This window comes from Zeugodacus cucurbitae, chromosome 4 (genome assembly GCF_028554725.1).
Source record: "Zeugodacus cucurbitae isolate PBARC_wt_2022May chromosome 4, idZeuCucr1.2, whole genome shotgun sequence".
Lineage (NCBI taxonomy): Eukaryota > Metazoa > Arthropoda > Insecta > Diptera > Tephritidae > Zeugodacus > Zeugodacus cucurbitae.
The window spans coordinates 57592771-57611303 of record NC_071669.1 but is presented as its reverse complement, the minus strand read 5'-3'; the positions used below and the strand labels follow the sequence as shown (position 1 = coordinate 57611303).

General features: G+C 37.0%; 1 protein-coding gene across 7 annotated transcripts in view; it reads left to right on the top strand.

Annotated features, from left to right (window-relative positions):
• The window catches only part of LOC105220869 (protein still life, isoforms C/SIF type 2), a 297627-nt gene that overhangs the window by 177641 nt on the left and 101453 nt on the right, over positions 1 to 18533 (top strand). The gene's annotated exons all lie outside the window — the stretch shown is intronic.

Sequence of the window (18533 nt, the reverse complement as noted above, 5' to 3'; positions counted from 1 at the left end):
ACTTACATTGATGTGTTCGTAATCACATCAATAAACGAGGGCGGTGTGATAAGTCAGTGAGTTTTGGATTTTTTAAATATTTTTTCGAAGAATTTAAACTATACGCAGTTCATTCTAACTTTTTCAAATGGACTGGAAAATTTTAATACAATTAGTATATAAGAGCAAGAGATGGTACAACTACAGAGACTAAGCATTATGAATTCAGAGACTTCAAAAGTAACCTTTTCAAATCAAGACCATTCACTAACGAACTTCGTTCAGCAACACGTGAATTAATAAGGATTGGTGTTATTCCATTTTAAAGAGAATAGTATTCAAGTCAAGACCAATAACCTACGAACTTCGTTCGACAACTCTTGAATTCCATTATTGATTGAGATCATTCCAATTTAATGAATATAAGCCATTTTCTCCCTATTATCTTCCTCACATAAATTCAAGTCTCAGCTTTATGATTTCGTTCGCCTTGCATAATACTAAATTATACTTCTCAGATGGTTTATAAATAAAAACTAAGTTATTAACATTCTAAGTGAAGAACTGTCAGAACTATTTAGATAATTCTACTATATTTTTAAAGCGCCAAGAGGCACTCACAAACAGTAGGTGATCCATTCCGAGCTATGATTTAATAAGTCAAATAAGTAAATAAGATGTAATATACTTTAAAGCAAAGTATTTGTAAATATTCTCTCATCCTTTATCGTCTCAGTCGTCCATGCAACTTTAACTCTAAAACTTATATCCTTATTAACTTCCCGGAATAATGTTGTCCAGCCCTTGGGCGGATAAAATCCGGATGCGTTCCAAATGCGTAGACTCGACTGTCGTGGGAACTGTAAGCTAAATGAAATTGATCTGTTGAGACTATTGAGATAACTTATAAGGTTGAAGACTTTATTTTTGCCAGTACTCTTGTAAATTCCAAAGTCCAAAGTTGAGTCTAACTCGAGTTCTACTTTGGGTTCTAGAACTATTTAGTGATTTTATTGCGCCGGGTTCTATGTATATCAGCGATGCATTTAGAACCTTTTTTATTTAAGTTTCTCTTAGGCTCAACTTAATAAGTCCAACTCGCTTTGAAGAATTTTGTTCAACTTTTCAATTTTCGTGATTCAAACTCTTTATCCACCAGATTCCTTGATTCACCATAAAAATGTCACTGATTCAACGAACTGCCTCCGTTCTTAAGCTTGTAGCTCCGTCCATCCGTATAGCAATGATTTCGGTTGCTCCTGCTTGTTGTTTACACTGTTGTCCGTCATGACTTGTCCGACATAAAAATTACGCGCTACAACAACAGCAACAGCAGCAAGACAAGCAGCAACAACCAGAACTGTACAAAATTAAAAATCGGCAAATTAATTGCACGATAACAAAGTTATATGACCGACACCGCTTGATGTTGCGGCACAGCAATTGCAACGGCTACAGCTAGAAGAGTAAGATAGAGAGAAAGAGGAGGAGAGACAGAGACATAGTGGAGTGGTGAGTAGTATTATGCAACTGGTCAGCCACCCGGGCGTATACGTAATTTAATTGAAAATCGTACACGCTACACTGGCAGACATACCCCGGCAATATTGCGAAAAATTGAGAACAGCAAACAACAACAACAACAAAAATACTTTAGTATGAAGTGCTGCTGGACTTAAGTTCGCACAGACGCAGCAACGGTGACTTCACGCCTGTAATGCGCTGACTGCTGTAGGCGCTTGACAGCAGCAGCAACATTGTGGCTGATGATATTGTGAGCGCTTCGCTGAGCGTGTACGGCTTGTCAGATTTTCTTCAGCCTTGCACATGTCGGCATGCGGCGTTGAGCGTGGGTGTGTGTGCGCTGCTGTAAGGTATCCGCGCTGTAAGTAGACACTGTTGGGCAACCAAAGTGGCATACTAGTGATTCACTTCAGGCGCTGAACACACATACATATAGGAGCTTGCTAACGGTTAAAGTAAGCTGTCAGACGTTGGACCCACACACACACACACACATACAGAAGTGTAGGCATGTTGTAACGAGTCTTTCATCGTTCGACTGTTGCATTGCGTTGCGTTGAAATGCGAATGAGTGAAAATGATGCAAGGCAATAATCAGATTATCACCTGTGGAAAATGCTACCACTTTCCACATTTCGCTTTGCAACACCGATCGCGTCATGGAACACCATCAAACCCCCCACCCGCCTGCCTCACCACCTTAGAGCGCGCATACCAATCAACAGCATTTCGTTTTGCGCTCCAATATCGATTGCCTTGTTTTCGGTTGCTGTTGGGGATAAAAAAGTTGCTTGTTGCTTGCTGCCTCACAGAAGGTACGCTGGCCTGTCCTGGCTAGGCTAGGCCGCAGCGCTTAAATGCGCCTTAATTGTATCGGCAACTTTGTTACGGCGCCGTTGCTGTTGCTGCTGCCGTGTTACCACTTACGCCGACACTAATACATGCAAAGACACGCACACACACACATACATATGTGTAATGGCTGCCCCTTGTAGTACACGCATAACACCCAGGGACTCGCACACCCACACACATGAGCGCTCACGTAATTGCGTTTAAAACAGCATTTCGCTTGCTTGTGGCCCCTTCACTCAGTCGACCGGCACAAAAGTATTTAGGCATAATACGATTGCTGCCAGTCCCTCTCCACTCCACTTCACTCCAAATGCTGTTGACTGTATATTGCATGTGTATGTTTTACTGTCAGCCTACTGGTTAATTGACAATGTGATGTGCGAGTGCGATAAGGCAGAAAAAAAGGCGAAAAATTAAAATACGAAAATTAAGCAAGAAAAAAATGCGCGTAATAAATAACAACGCGATAAAGTTTTTAATTTAATTTCACTTCGTTCTCAAATGCAATTTACACATTTCACCTGCACACAAGTCGCGCGCGCGCTTATCGAAAGTAATCGAATCTTTCAAAACTTTGGTGATTTTCAGTAATATTATAACGGTGCGCGCTAAAAGCGCAAAGTCATTTGAGTTCAAATGAAATATTCCAAGCGAAAAAAGCTTAAATTTCAAAAAAAAAATAATAATTCACTCATATAGACATACATACATATACATAGACATATTGATAAGGGGCTAGTAAATTTACAATAAATTGAAAGTATTATTTATCATAGTTAAAATCATCAATATAAAGTTCAAAAATGCACCTTTTTTCGACAACTTATTGCCATTTTGATTTCATAACACCACTCTTATTGAATCCCTCGTTCCTTTTACCAAAAAACTGGAACACTCAAGCTTCCCTTGAGACGAATTTTTCATCTTCAAAATCATTTGCCAGATAGACAGATGTAGGTAGTTCTCAACTGGTGTCAAGTCCAAACCATTAGATGGAATAATTGGAACCTTTTAAACAAGCTCTCTGAACTTCTGATGACTCAATATCGATGTGTCGTAGTCCTGACGAAACACAATTCCACTCCTAATAACCAATGCTTACCACTTCTGTTGTATTTCATCCTTCAGACGATCCCATTGTTGAGTGTACAGTTCCAAGTTAAGAGTTTGGATGTAGGAGAGCATCCTATATTGGATGATTCGCTTGTCAAGCCCACCAAACCCATAGCAAAACCTTCCTGTTCGTCAATCTTGGCTTTGCCACCACCGACTCTCCGCAATTTGAGCACGACCGTTTTTGCTTGACGTTGTCTTAAGCCCTCCAGTTTTCATCACCAGTAAACATCCGATTTAGAAATAGATCGAATTTGTTGCGATTCAGCAGTGATATGCAGATGGCAAGTCGGCTTTTTATTGCTTTACCTCAGGTGAAACCAATGCTACTTAGATGATTCCAAAATGTTGTTTGTGCAATATTTAGCTCTTGGACAATCATAACAGTGCTTACATGACGGTCGGACTCGTCGATTTCCATTGTTCCATCAACATTTTCGACGTATGATTAGCTGTTCAGCATCAGCACCATAAAGTAGGGAGGCCCATTGCGACTCCACTAAAACTAGAATCCCCACACACTACCATGGCCACTCGGAACCATCCGATGACCTTGATAAAGTCGTACAATTCAACAAGTTTTATAAATTGAACTTCGCCAAGTAAATCGTGTCCGATCGTTGTCTTTATTTTTCTGTGCAAAGCCTTGATATTCTATCCTCTTATATTTATTGGCAGCTTCTTCAATAGTCATTTTATGGTGTCGCCAGTCTACTTGCATGTCTATAAATCAATTAACAATACTACGAGAGTTCTTAAGCCGTTTCAGGGACTATTTCCACCGAGACTCAGCTATGTCAATGACATATTTGTCGATTAAATATCTACAAAAAATATCAGGTGCCTTATCCTTCTCAAGGGTAAGCATCGTGGTCTATATTTTCTGTGGGGAAACAAGAGGGTCTGACACGTCAGATCCCCTTAACGCAGTAAGGCCACAGTTACTTCCCAAAGCGGCCCGGTGTTGGGAAGGCTCCGTAAGACTAGAGCCGGATTTACCTCCTGGCTACAAACCATCCAATGGGCACGGTAGTCGCATAACACCCTGGATTAGGGGGTGACACGTCAGATGCCTATTGTAGTACCTTTAGGAGATAGCACGACGATCTGACGGAGACAGGCTGAGTGCGACTAAGCCTATACACCACGTCAAGGTGCCTGCTATTCGCAGAGGAAAATATAGCATTAGAAAACATATATTGTTTCTTGGATCTTGGGTAGGATCTTTACCCCGAAACCCATCCTAAGTTTCTTTAATTATACTAAAGGCTTTAAAGTATTGCAGAAAATAATGAAATATTGCAACAAATCACCCTTTTTCGAATTTATTTTAAATCCTCTGCCGTTTTTCACACTATATACATATATATGCGTGTCTGCGTGTCTGCGAATTCTCGCAAGAAGGTGATTTGATATTTTGCTGACGCTGAAACTTTTCTAATTAATTTGTCATCTTTAATGATGCCTTTAGCTGACACGTCGTTGTTGCAAGCAGATTCTTTGCTATAAGCGCTGCACCCTTTTACATGCAATGACAGTGCAACAACAACAATCGCAACAACAATAATTCGCAACAACTGCTGTAAGCTGCATAAATATTCAGCTTCAGATAATGAGCAAGTGCCAATGAGTGTTGCAAGCACGGCATGTATCACCGGCTTGACTGACTGCTCATTCTTGGCACTTCACCCTTTTCGCTTTTCACTCATTTCGCATAATTCCGCTAATCCCTTAACATTCGCAGTGGCAAAAAAACTTACTTCACAACACTGACACTGTTAATATTACTTACTTGCTTGGTGTCATATTCTATTTCTCCACAGTTTCTTTTAGAAATCGCTAAAGTTTCACTGCAGAAAGGTAATTTTTCTTCGCACGCATTCCCCAGATATGCATTTTCTATCCACTTTGTTACACAATTTTTTAAGCGTGAAATTAATTAATTTTCATATAAGATTTTTCATAATTATATTCACTTTGTTAAATTAGTTTAGTGCGCTTTGTCTGTGATACTTATACAGTGAGTCTTCATGTCTTTAGTTCCATGTATATACTTTCGAATAGTGGATATTATCTTTTATATAGAAATTACTGCACAGAATTCTGCTATCTCACAATTTGTCTCAGAAAGTGGATAAATCTTATGAGAAAATTTATTTACCCTCAAAAAAATTTAATTTTGACAAGTTATTCTTTATGTAAGGAATAATTAACAGATTTTCACTCTTAAAGACTTAACAATGCCATGTATTTAATTTTATATAAATTTTTATTGACGGTTTGATTTAAAATAGCGACTGCTAGGTCTATCTTTGGAATCACCTTTTTCAAAAAAACCTCGACGGGTGATCCTTAAGAAGTCATTTCCCATTAGTACCCTATCATATACCGTGAAAATGGGAGTAATTGGATAAAAACAACCACAGAAGCACTAATTTTCATCGAAAATAGAGGCTGCTCTCAGATTGATGTAAATAGGGTAAAAAACACAAGAACTATTGGAATAATTTCAATTTGATACATAATATGTTCTTGACATCTTCATGTTACGGAGGTAAATGACCGTTGACAACCACGCCTACTTTCACAATAAGGCAATTTTAAATTTAATCTGATTCGTTCACACATTTAAATCGAGAACAAATAAAAAAACGGAATAAAACTTTGCAAAAATACTTTATAGGAACTGTGATATTGCTCAACTAATATTTGTTGAAATCGGACTATAACTGTTCAAAACCAAAAATATTGAATATGAGGTCCTCTGTACCTATAGTTGGTTTTTAACTGCAATTAATATAGTTAAAACTCTCAGATATTTTATAGAAATTGAGAGTGATACTTTTCCTTATAAGAACGTGCATTTGTGCCAAAAATCGAGCCATTACTTGTCTTAGCTTCTATATAGCTGATACATCGATTTTTAAGTATTCGTTGGGATTTGTTATACTGTATGCACAGGTTCATGTACGAGATATCATATGAAAAATATCATATGAGTGCATGGCCTTTGATATAATACAGACTGCTGACAAAAATTGCTGAAATCGGTTAAGTAATTAGATACCTCAACCCCCATGTCAAATTGTGCACTCTCTTAATAAAATTAAATAATTAATCTAAAAACATTTTTACACAGGAGCTAATTGGTCAATTAACCGGCGTCTGCTCGATTAAAACGCTGATTTACATTTTATTCCAAAATTAATCTACATTTATTTTTTTTCCATTGAATTTTAATCGACTTAAAAATGAAATGCAACTCTGCAACTTTATTTTGAAAAAGCTACGGTAGATGTCGCTTCTAAAAATATCAATCAGCTGACTTACCAAACTTACCAACTCCTTATGTATAACAGCTGATCGCTGATCGAGTAGCCGCCTGTGTAAAAGGCAAAAAAGGGTTTCTCAATAAAAATTTTGATTGATCGATTAATTTGGCAGTCTAAAAACGCTATAATAATAATTCAGCCCTTTTTTTATTGTCTTTATATAATTTATTTAAATAATTTGAAAAAATGAAATGCAAAGCATAATATTCAATTAAAATTCCAACGAATGAAGCAGCTTGCAAAATCAGCCGAAATTCAAATGACAGGCTCGGTTAAAGCACAAAGCAAATGCGAGTGATTTTAAATAAATACTTTCAATTTTTATTTGCAACAATTTCCATTGGAGTTATATGCAACACAACTACGCTTTAAATAAATATTATTTCACTTGCAACTCAACGCTTCCGGTGGCATATATTGCCACATTATTGTTGGCTGCTGCATAGGCAAAGCATTTAAGCTGACATGCCATGCAAATGCAACACTGATCTTGCAATAACAGTTGCTAAATAAACACACACCGTGTGACACACAGCGCACTTGAGAATTCACAACGCTGCACAGCAGATAACGGCTGAGCTGTGTGTGTGTGACTTTAGATGTTGAATGTGTGTCAGCTGCGGCCTAGTTTGGCTTGCAACGCCTCGGCTTGCCTGCTGTGCAACAATGTATCAATTTTTTAAGCCAACGGGACAATAGACGCAAGATACGAACAAGCAATTGTCATCAAGAGTACAATAGCAACAACAACAACAACAACAACAATAATGTGTAGTGTATTTGTTGTTGTGTAATTGCAGCTGGTACCGCAGTGCGTATACGCAATCTCGAGCAATAATCACCTTGCCAACAGATATGCAAGCATATATTTTAGACATACATATGTGTGTGTGTATATATATATATTTACAACAACTGTTCTCGGCAACTTGCAACAAACCGCATTACCCAACTATGTGGCCTGCTTGCCGCTTGGTGCTCTCTTACAAGTATCCATGTATTTGTGTATGTGTGTGTATGGTCTGGCCTTTTGCCAAAGGTACACCATGCTTCACTCGTCCTGCAATTGCATCATCTTTTGCATCACATCACAACGTGTCACTTAACATGCAACATACGTTGTTGTCAACAACTCGACACGCACTCTAGCAAACACAGACACAGAGGTAGGTCGCACGCACTCACACAGCGGCAAAGGCGTTGCTTTGCATGTCGCAGTAGTAGTAGTAGTAGCCCTTCGGTAAACAGACAAACAAGTGAAACGTGTAGAAACGCAAATACTCGGTTGTTGTCGTCGTCATTGCTGCTGCTGCTGCTGCTGCTGCTCAGGCGAGCGCCAAGGTTGTGTGTAGCCGCGACAGCCAAAGCCAGTTAGTTGCTATACCGTTAGCAGTGGCAAGCAAGCATATATGTGTGTGTGTATAAGGGCTTTGATGTAACCGCTGCTCTTGCAGCATACGTTTCAGTTACAACACACACCACCAACAACAACAACAAAAACAGCACACAAATGAAATTCAAACCGAGTTGTTCGGTTTGTTTGCTTTTTGAGCGAGATCTGATGCGTGCATTGAGTTTTTATGCAACACTGCTCGCAACGCAACGCACACACTCACTCGAAACACACACGGGCACACACGAGCACACATGCTGCGCTTCTGATTTGTCATGCATACCGTTTACCAGCGTTATTTTTTTCTCTCTCTCTCTCTCTCTCTCTCTTCGTTTAATTTCCCAATAGTTCACTAACAATTGGTTTTTTGCCTTTCCCCGTTACGGCAATTTATTGTCATTCGTTTGACTAGCTCTGCGCCCCACTCTCCCCAACTCATGCTCTTCACCTTACCCACTTCACCCTTTTCCTTGCATTTCACGTAAACAAGTCTCGTTTACAGCCACATTTGTGCTTGCTTTCTATTTGCATTCAGTTTGGCGTTTTTCGTCTGCTAGTTTTTTGCTGACTTCACTTGATTACTATTGTCGCATGCTGCATTCCATTGCTCCTCTGATATATGCGAATTTGATATCGAATTTATTCGATTGCACAACATGCAGACAATATTACACCAGCTCACGTTTATTGAAGATCATTGAATTTGCAACGGTATTTGGTATTGGCTTCGTATTTTTCCAGTTCCATGGGATTAAAAATAATTACTATTTCAAAAAAAGAAAAAAACTCAAATTAAGAGCAATCAGAAAAGGGCTTCGTTGGAGCCATGTATTGTTTACACTAGCGATTTGTATGAATTTAAAGCGTGGAATTATTGGAGCAATATTTTGTAGTAAGAAAAATATTGCTTGTAAATTCAAAATTCGTTACAAGAAGAAATTTCCAAACAATTACATAAACTTAAAAGAACGCCGCGATGTCTGAATTTGGTATCCCCGCAAAACTAATACGGCTGTGTAAATTGACGTTGAGCAACACCAAAAGCTCCGTCATGATTGGGAAGGACCTCTCCGAGCCGTTCGATACCAAACGAGGTTTCAGACAAGGTGACTCACTATCGTGCGACTTCTTTAACCTGATGCTGGAAAAAATTATAAGAGCTGCAGAGCTAAACCGAGAAGGTACAATCTTCTACAAGAGTGTACAGCTCCTGGCGTACGCCGATGATATTGATATCATCGGAAGCAACAACCGCGCCGTTTGTTCTGCTTTTTCCCGCATGGATAAGGAGGCGAAGCGAATGGGTCTGGAGGTGAATGAGGACAAGACGAAATATCTCCTGTCATCAAGCAAACAGTCGGCGCATTCGCGTCTTGGCTCCCACGTCACTGTTGACAGTCATAACTTCGAGGTCGTAGATAATTTCGTCTACCTGGGAACCAGCATCAACAACACGAACAATGCAGCCTCGAAATCCAACGCAGAATAACTCTTGCCAACAGGTGCTACTTTGGATTGAGTAGGCAATTGAACAGTAAAGTCCTCTCTCGACGAACCAAAATCAAGCTCTACAAGTCGCTTATCATTCCCGTCCTGCTTTACGGTGCAGAAGCTTGGACGATGTCAACATCAGATGAAACGACACTAGGAGTTTTCGAGAGGAAAATTTTGCGAAAGATTTATGGTCCTCAGAACATTGGCAACGGCGAATACCGCAGACGATGGAACGATGAGCTGTACGAGTTATACGACGACATTGACATAATTCAGCGAATAAAAAGACAGTGGCTACGCTGGCTAGGTCATGTTGTCCGAATGGACGAAAACACTCCAGCCCTGAAAGTGTTCGATGCAGTACCCGCCGGAGGAAGCCGAGGAAGGGGAAGGCCTTCACTCCGTTGGAGGGACCAGGTGGAGAGCGACCTGGTTACACTTGGGATCTCCAACTGGCGCCGAACTGCAAAGGAGAGAGAGAGGTGGCGCACTATCGTCGATTCGGCTATAACCGGCTAAACGGTTGCAACGACAATTACATACATACATTATTCGTATTATTTAATTTTTTTTTTCGTATTCATTTAATATCTTTACTAAAATATCTGATTATGAACATATTTAGTTGGTACGAATCAACCAGAAGGGTGGAATGACTTTTTGACATCTATATTTTTATAAATTGTTGTCCCAAAAACCATGTTGGGGCAAATTGTCATCGAAGTCATCTAACGTGAGGCCCAGGAAACGAGTTGTTTCGACAGTGCCGGCAAAAAGGGAAAAGGGTGTTAAATTATTGCGGTTTAGGGACCATGCAAAGAGATGGTTAGTGTCATGCGGAGACTCTTTGCATGGAGGACATATATTGAGTAAGTCGAGTTTCAATCTCGATAAGTAGGAGTTTAACCTACTACAATATCCAGAACAAAGTGTGCGAGGATCACATTAGTTTCGCGAGGCAACTCGAGCTCTGCACCTGCAATAGGTGGTGTTTTATCTCCAAGTACGCCCTTCACTGGGAGGGAGTCGATGAAGGTGTCAATGACTCCTCTGTGAATGACATTCAGTGCTTGTCGAAAGCCTGTCACACACGGTCGGTATAGTTCCGTAGGTCGTCGACGTATTTCAGAAAGGTACTCTTGATGATTTCGTTCACAGATAGCATACGGGCCTCATTATGTAAATGCTCGACCGGAGACATCAAGAGACAACCTGTGGTTGTCATGAGGGCGGTATTTTGGCAAGTCTGAAGTTTCCTCAACTGCGTCCTACTGCATCCATATAGTGGCTGCGTTTATAACCAAAACCATATTACAGTCCACTCAGTTTCATTAACAAATGCATAGTATATTTCAGTCAAAAAGGTTTGAACTTACTCAACTACTTTTAGTATTAAATTAAAGTTTGATTGTGCTGCCATGCGACAAAAAGTACATTAGAAAATTAAGTTGATTTCATTATGCATTATGGGTTCTGGAGTAATTTATGGGCCGATTTCACTCATTTTCAACGGCAAATAACAAAATATCTTATATAATTTTTTACACTTATATAATTTTGTATCTTTTTGTAAGATATTTTTTAATTAAAGTCGAACATGATTTCTTTAAATTGCGTTTATAGAGGCCAAGGAACATCCAATACCAATGTTATACTTTTTAGCATCAAGCCTTATAATTCATTTCATTGCTATATTATTTTTTACAAATTGTGAAATATGCATTTTTTGCCATAAAATTAGTAATAGGCTTGGAAGCCCTCACGGAGCAAGAAGAGCAGAGCTCTATTTTCAGAGCAAATCCAGATCCAATAGTTGCAAAAATATAGAATTTAATGGTTTCATATGCTTACATTAAAACTTTGCAAATATACAAGCCAAGGTCCACTCGTAAGTTAACTAGAATTAGAATTAAGGAACATTTTTTAATAGTTATAGGTTCAAATTAAATTAAAATCGATTTTTGTTAACCGAGAATGGGGGGTCCCTTTAAATTGCAGCTCTTGAATCATATTATCGTGATGATGTTACGAATAGTACGCTCAGTTGACCGGTTATGTTGGCCATAATCGAGTTTATAGAACATATATTTTCGTAATAAAGTTAAACAATTTGTAAACAGGCGTAAGTCTTTCCATGATAAAATGCCAAACAATAGTTGCAAAGCAAGTAATCATCATCCAGAAGAAGACATCAGTAATAGAAACAACTAATTTTTCTCTCACTTATATAATCTGGCTCATCTTCCGTCATTAAATGTGGAATTCCTTCATTAACTGCTTTTGATACAAATAAAGTTCGTATCAACAAATATTTTCGCTCCCTCTATACTCTTCTAACTCTATGTTCTTCTCTCCAGCTCTCTCTCTTTCTATCTAAAATTTTTTTTTAAATTGTCCAGGCACTTGATGGAAAGTTAAGCTCATCTTTGCAGTTTGGGAAAAAATCGCAAAAACTTTTGGACAAGAACGTTTAATTTGGAAATTGTAAAATTAAAAAAAAGCGTCGTTGCAGGTCGTAATAGTATGAATGCTTAGGTCTTCTTTCTATTGTACAACTCAATATGTGCTTCCTAAAGGAGTATCTTGAACAAAAACCTAAACAGCTGTGAAATGTATTTTTTAAGCTCTATAATTCAATATTTTAGAACTTTTGAATCTCCAAAACACATTTTCGAAAACATAAACCTTTTCTCGTAATGTTTTGGCTACTAATTCCCTGAAATAAAAACGTTATTTTAAGAAATCATATTTAAAGTGATGAAACCAGCACTTAAAATACACACACCTACACATTTACAAACGTAGACAAGTATTTAAAACAGACAATGCATGAACTCGTGCTTTAGAATATGTTGAGTGCCGTTTTTCAACATTGTCGCCGCCTGCCTGCCTGCCTGCCACTGCACTCAGCTGCGCTTACAAATGCAAATGCCACACGGCGTTACACCCATACATATATACATACATATGGGGCATACTAAGGCGATTATTCAAATGAAAATCTCCAGTTGGCACCTTAGGTGCCGCCAACGGTGTCACTACATATACTTGCACAGGCAACGGCGACGACGACAACTAAGCGGAGTTAAGACGCAGACTAAGTAGCAAGTGAACACACACATATTTTAATAAGGTATGAAATATTTGTTGGAACAAAAAACGAAAACAAAAAATTACGAAAAAGAATGACGAATAAATAAATGCAAAGCAGCAGAAGAAAACACTGCTTGATTGTAGTCGTTTAAGTGGCAACACTGTCAGCCACAGGAAGTCGGTGTGTATGTAGATGCAAAGAGCATAAAAGCTTCACCGGTTACTTATACGCACCGTTGGGCGGTGCGCTGTGCGCTGCTGAGGTTGGCAGCTGTGACAGCTGAAGTTTAAAGGTGGCAAGTTGAGAGCCGCAATTGAGACGGCAAATATACACATTTGAATGTTTGTATGTTTTTGTATGTGTTATTGTTGTTGGTGTTGTTGGTGTGTGTGTGTGTGCGCTACTTCTGCGTGCCACGTAGAAGAAGCTGCAAGAATCACTGCGCCGCATATGATGATGTACTACTTTATGCATGTGTATATCACATGACCACATAATGTGCCGGAGACAGCCTTGCTTATGAACAATTTATGGTAACTCATACGCACTGTTGAACAAGTGGAACACTTGCTCGCATTTCTTGTGAATATTTTTGAGAGAAAAAAAACTGCGCGAAGTGCACACTCTATTATATGCCGTAAAATGTCGAAAATTTTTAACTGGCTGCGTGGGAAACCAGCCAACCCAGCTATCACGTAGCAGTGACCCAAATATTGCGGGGAAAATTATTTTGATTAGAATTTTTTCGGAGAAATTTTTTTTTTTAATTTTTATCTAACCTTAGAAGAAAAATGTATTATATTTAAAATTATTAAATTTTTTTCGGAAAAAACTTTTTTTTCATTTCTCATTTAACCTTAAAAAATGTTATTTTTAAAATCATTGCATTTTTTTCGGAACAAAATATTTTTTCTTGAATTTTTTCGGAGATTTTTTTTTTTAATTTTTTTTTAACCTCACAAAATCTCTTCGAAAATATATATAAAAATTATTACTTTTTCATCTTAAATAAAAAATTATTCAATTATTCAATAATTTTTACAAATTTATATGCTTCTTCAAATCAGACCATTTCTCCTGTTCCAGTACCACTTCTTCTAGCATCACAACTTACTTAACCAAATGCTATTAACATGATGAAGCTTAATTTTTTTTTGTATCTACATACCGACATATTTATGCAAATATCAGTGTATACAGGCCATTGTGACAGTTATGTCATACCTGAAAACCCGAAAACAAACAAACAAGCATTCTGAGTAGAGTTGCACTTGTGAAGCAAAAAACGGTGAAGCGTATGCAGTGAAGTGAAGTATGCGCTGTGAAGTGCTGTGTGAAGAGTGAGGGGGGCGGTTGTAAAGCGCGGATCAGTGCTGAGTTCAGCAGTATTGAGTGACGTGGAGAGTAGCTGACGCATTATGGCTGCTGTAAACAGTGTTTTACGGTTTCCTGCTGTGATACCTGATGCAGGGTGGCAACACCTTTTTGATTTTTTCGGTTTTTAAAGCGTATCTGAAGTGAATTTTACTAGTATCTTTTACTTTTACACACTTTTTATATACTTTTGTGTAGAAATGATTTTTAAAATTTGTCGAAAATTTTAAATCTTTCCAAAATCTCAAAAAATGCAAAAATTCTAAAAAAGCCAAAACAGTTGTTGGTTTTGTAAGCACATTGAAAGTAAATGTTTATTTAAATTTTGGTGTAAGAAAAATTTAAAAAAATTATTAAACCGATATTACAAAAAAATTAAAAAGAAAAAAACAAAATTAAAAAAAAATTAAAATTAAAAAAAAAAATAAAATTAAAATTTCCAAAAAATGCTAAAAGATAAAAAAAAATAGATAAAAATTGTTGATATTAGAAAGATTTTCTTATTCACGACTTTGTTATTTCAATTTGTTACAATTTATTGGCTATAATCCAATATGAATGTTGATTTTATTTAACTAGACGGCAACCCTATCCAAAAATAGAGCATGCAAATACAAGATATTTTATTTTTGACTGTTTCTTTACATGACACGCAATTTACAAAAAAAAATATACTTTTCGAATTTGGGAACATATGGCAACCCTTATTCGGAATATCAAAAAAATTCAGCTTATTTTTGATTTACTGGGTTGCTATTTGTTACTTGTTATCGACGTCAGCGTTGTATAAAAAAAAATTATTTAACTGAAAAAGCACGAATGGCAACCCTTTTCATTAATACAGCCGATTTTTACTTAAACGTACATAAAAAATTTCAAACAAATAATTCTGATCAATAAACAACTTATTCACATTTAATTTAATATTTAATTACAATATTCATATTTGACTAATTTTGAAATTGATGAGAAATGGCAACTCTACATCGAAATAGTTGCAAAAAATTAATTATTTAAAAATAAAAATTTATTTTTTGAATATTTTTTTTTCTGCTACAAATCTGATGAAATGAAATGTTCTTGCATTTTGTTAATATGTGGCAACACTCTGAATTTTTTTTAGCTCAAAACAGCTTCTGAAATAACATATTTCCTTTCTATTGATATTTTTTTAATTAATAAATAAATTTATTTAATTTGTTTTTATATGGCAACCCTAAAAATTTTTTTTCGTATAATTTAAATGAATTTAAATGAAATAAGAATTCTAAAGAAATATTAAGAAACCTACTTCAATTAAATTTATTTCGATTTCTGACATTGAATCTGGCAAAAATATAATAAAAAGCAGGAAAAATACGCAGATCTTCCATATAACGGTGTCATTTTCAGACATTATCCCTAAATGCTATCAAGCCATTTAACTAAAAATTTTCTTATATAAATTTATTTATCAGAAATGGGTCCCAGTCACCTCCAAACAGCTGTTATAGGTTAACCACGCTTCACTGCCCCTAAAGTTATGCTTCACTTTTCTCTTATCAATTACTATAAGTCATGCTTGTCATTTAGGACAAGAGAGCAGCAAAAAGAAAAATTAAAAAGAAAACAATTCACTCGAATGCGGCATCAAATCCTGCGGCAGCTTGCCAACGTACAACAACACATGTTAATCACACATATGATAACGCTGAAAGGATGCTGGCTTTTACAAAATTTGACGTATTGTCAATTTTAGAGAGGGCACCTCGAGAGAGTGCTACCCATCTCTAAGTGCTACATAAAAGTGCAGCAGTTTCTTATGTAGACATATGTAGTTGAAAATATTGCACTTAAAGCCTAAGTGTTTTCACAGATGACAGGCGTTTTTATGCGCTGTCAGAGTTTATATGTTTGCGGAAGAATCCACAAGCCGCTTTATGTACCGTTATGCAGGTGAGCGAGTATTTAGCTTGGCTTTGTGCCTGCTGTTGTGCTCATAAAATGAACAGCTTTTGGTATGTCAAACATTTTTTCAACATACTTCAGGACTCCGAAGACACACACACACACACACACACTTGTATAAACTATAGAGAAAAAACTGGTGGCGTCTGTTTGTCTTACTTTTTCGACGACTCGTCAAAAATTTAAATATGCACCCTAAATTTAAATTCCACACAACTGAAGTGGCTGTAAAACAGGTGCGAGCGGGTAAAGTGCAAGCGTGAAGTTGCAAGGAGTCGAAGAATAAAAAGGCAAAAAAAATAATAAAAAAAACAGCAAAAGAAGCGTTGAGCGGCTGTAATAGTTGACGAAAGCAATTTTCACTTTTCACATTAAATTTTCAAGATTTTTATTTGACATGCTCTGTCGTCTGTTTAGTTTTTATACTTTTATTATATATAATTTTTGTTTTTGTAGTTTTATCTTTACTGCCAACAAAAGCGCAAAGCACACACACACACGCTCGCACTTTGTGGGATTTAAGTATTTGAAAAAAAATATTTACAAACATGTAAATCACATATGTGTATGTATATGTAGTCGCATGCCTTTAAAAATAATGTAAATTCATTTGCAAGCAACAGCTAAGCCGCTTAGTTGAAATAGTGAAAAGCGTGTTTTTGAATGAATGCAAGCAGTTTCTCTCTAGTGGAGCTGCTTACGAATCACTCAAGTGTATTTATGTGTGTCAGAGAAGTGCTCGTTGGTGGAATCACTCAAAAGGCAAACTATTCAGCTATGAAAATATAGCTAAAAAGAGAAAAAAAAACAACAACAACTAAAAATTGAAAATAAAAATCATGAAAAAACACAAAAAGAAAAAGAAAAGAAAAGAAAATCTGATGAAACAATGCATTGAAGCCGGAAATTAGACATTCTAAGCTGAAGTGAAAAGATACCTACACTTACGTGTATATGTTATATTTATATATGTAGTGTTATATATTTATAAACCAATAAATTTGCATAGGTAACGGTAACCAAAAGCTTATACACATACATACATACAAACATACATATGAGTGGACAGGCATAGTCGAGCAAATATATTTGTATACAAAAGACTTGTTTTTGAGACAGGCTTACAAAAGCAAATCGTCTTACAAAACTGAATTTATACAGCTTATTAAAAACAAGTAAGGAAGGGCTAAGTTCGGGTGTAACCGAACATTTTATACTCTCGCAATTTATATATTTAACTTTATTTATATTATATAATACACAATTTGACCCACATATTCGTCATATATATTGTATAAAGTCCATTGAAAGTTGAAAACCATAATATTAGCTTAGAAGCACCGAGGTCCTCGTGTTCGATACATGGGGCCTTAAAAACCTATGGTCCGATTTCGGTGATTTTTAGAATGGGGCTGCCACACTATAAACATAGTATTTGTGCAAAGTTCTGCACCGATATCTTCACTAGTGCTTACTTTATATATTGTAAAGTAAACGATTCAGATCGTCTTCAAAGTTATGGTATATAGGAAGTAGGCGTGGTTGTGAAGCGATTTGGCGTATTTTCACAATATATCATTGGGATGTAAGGAAACTATTACAAACCAAGTTTCATTGAAATTGGTCGAGTAGTTCCTGAGATATGGTTTTTGACCGATAAGTGGGCGACGCCACGCCCATTTTCCATTTTGTAAAAAAATCTGAGTGCAGCTTTCATCTGCCATTTCTTATGTTAAATTTAGTGTTTCTGACGTTTTTCTTTAATGAGTTAACGCACGTTTAGTAATTTTCAATCTAACTTTTGTATGGGAGGTGGGCGTGGTTATGACCCGATTTCTTTCATTTTTGGACTGCATTAGGAAGTGGCTAAAAAAACGACTGCAGAAAGTTTGGTTTATATAGCTCTAGTGGTTTGCGAGATATGTACAAAAAACTTAGTAGGGGGCGGGGCCACACCCACTTCCCCAAAACAATTACATCCAAATATGCCCCTTCACAGTACGATCCTTCATACCAAATTTTCCATAGCTTTATTTATGGCTTAGTTATGGCACTTTATGTGTTTTCGGTTTTCGCCATTTTGTGGGCGTGGCAGTGGTCCGATTTTGCTCAAAGCAACCTTCCTATGGTGCCAAGAAATAAGTGTGCCAAGTTTCATCAAGATATATTAATTTTTACTCAAGTTACAGCTTGCACAGACGGACGGACGGACAGACAGACATTCGGATTTGAACTACACTCTTCACCCTGATCACTTTGGTATATATAACCCTATATCTAACTCGTTTAGTTTTGGGTGTTACAAACAACCGTTAGGTGAACAAAACTATAATACTCCCTTTAGCAACTTTTGTTGCGAGAGTATAAAAATTACAGCGCATGAAGAAATTCCCCCAATTGTGGCTTTGAGCATTTTGTGAGTCAAAAA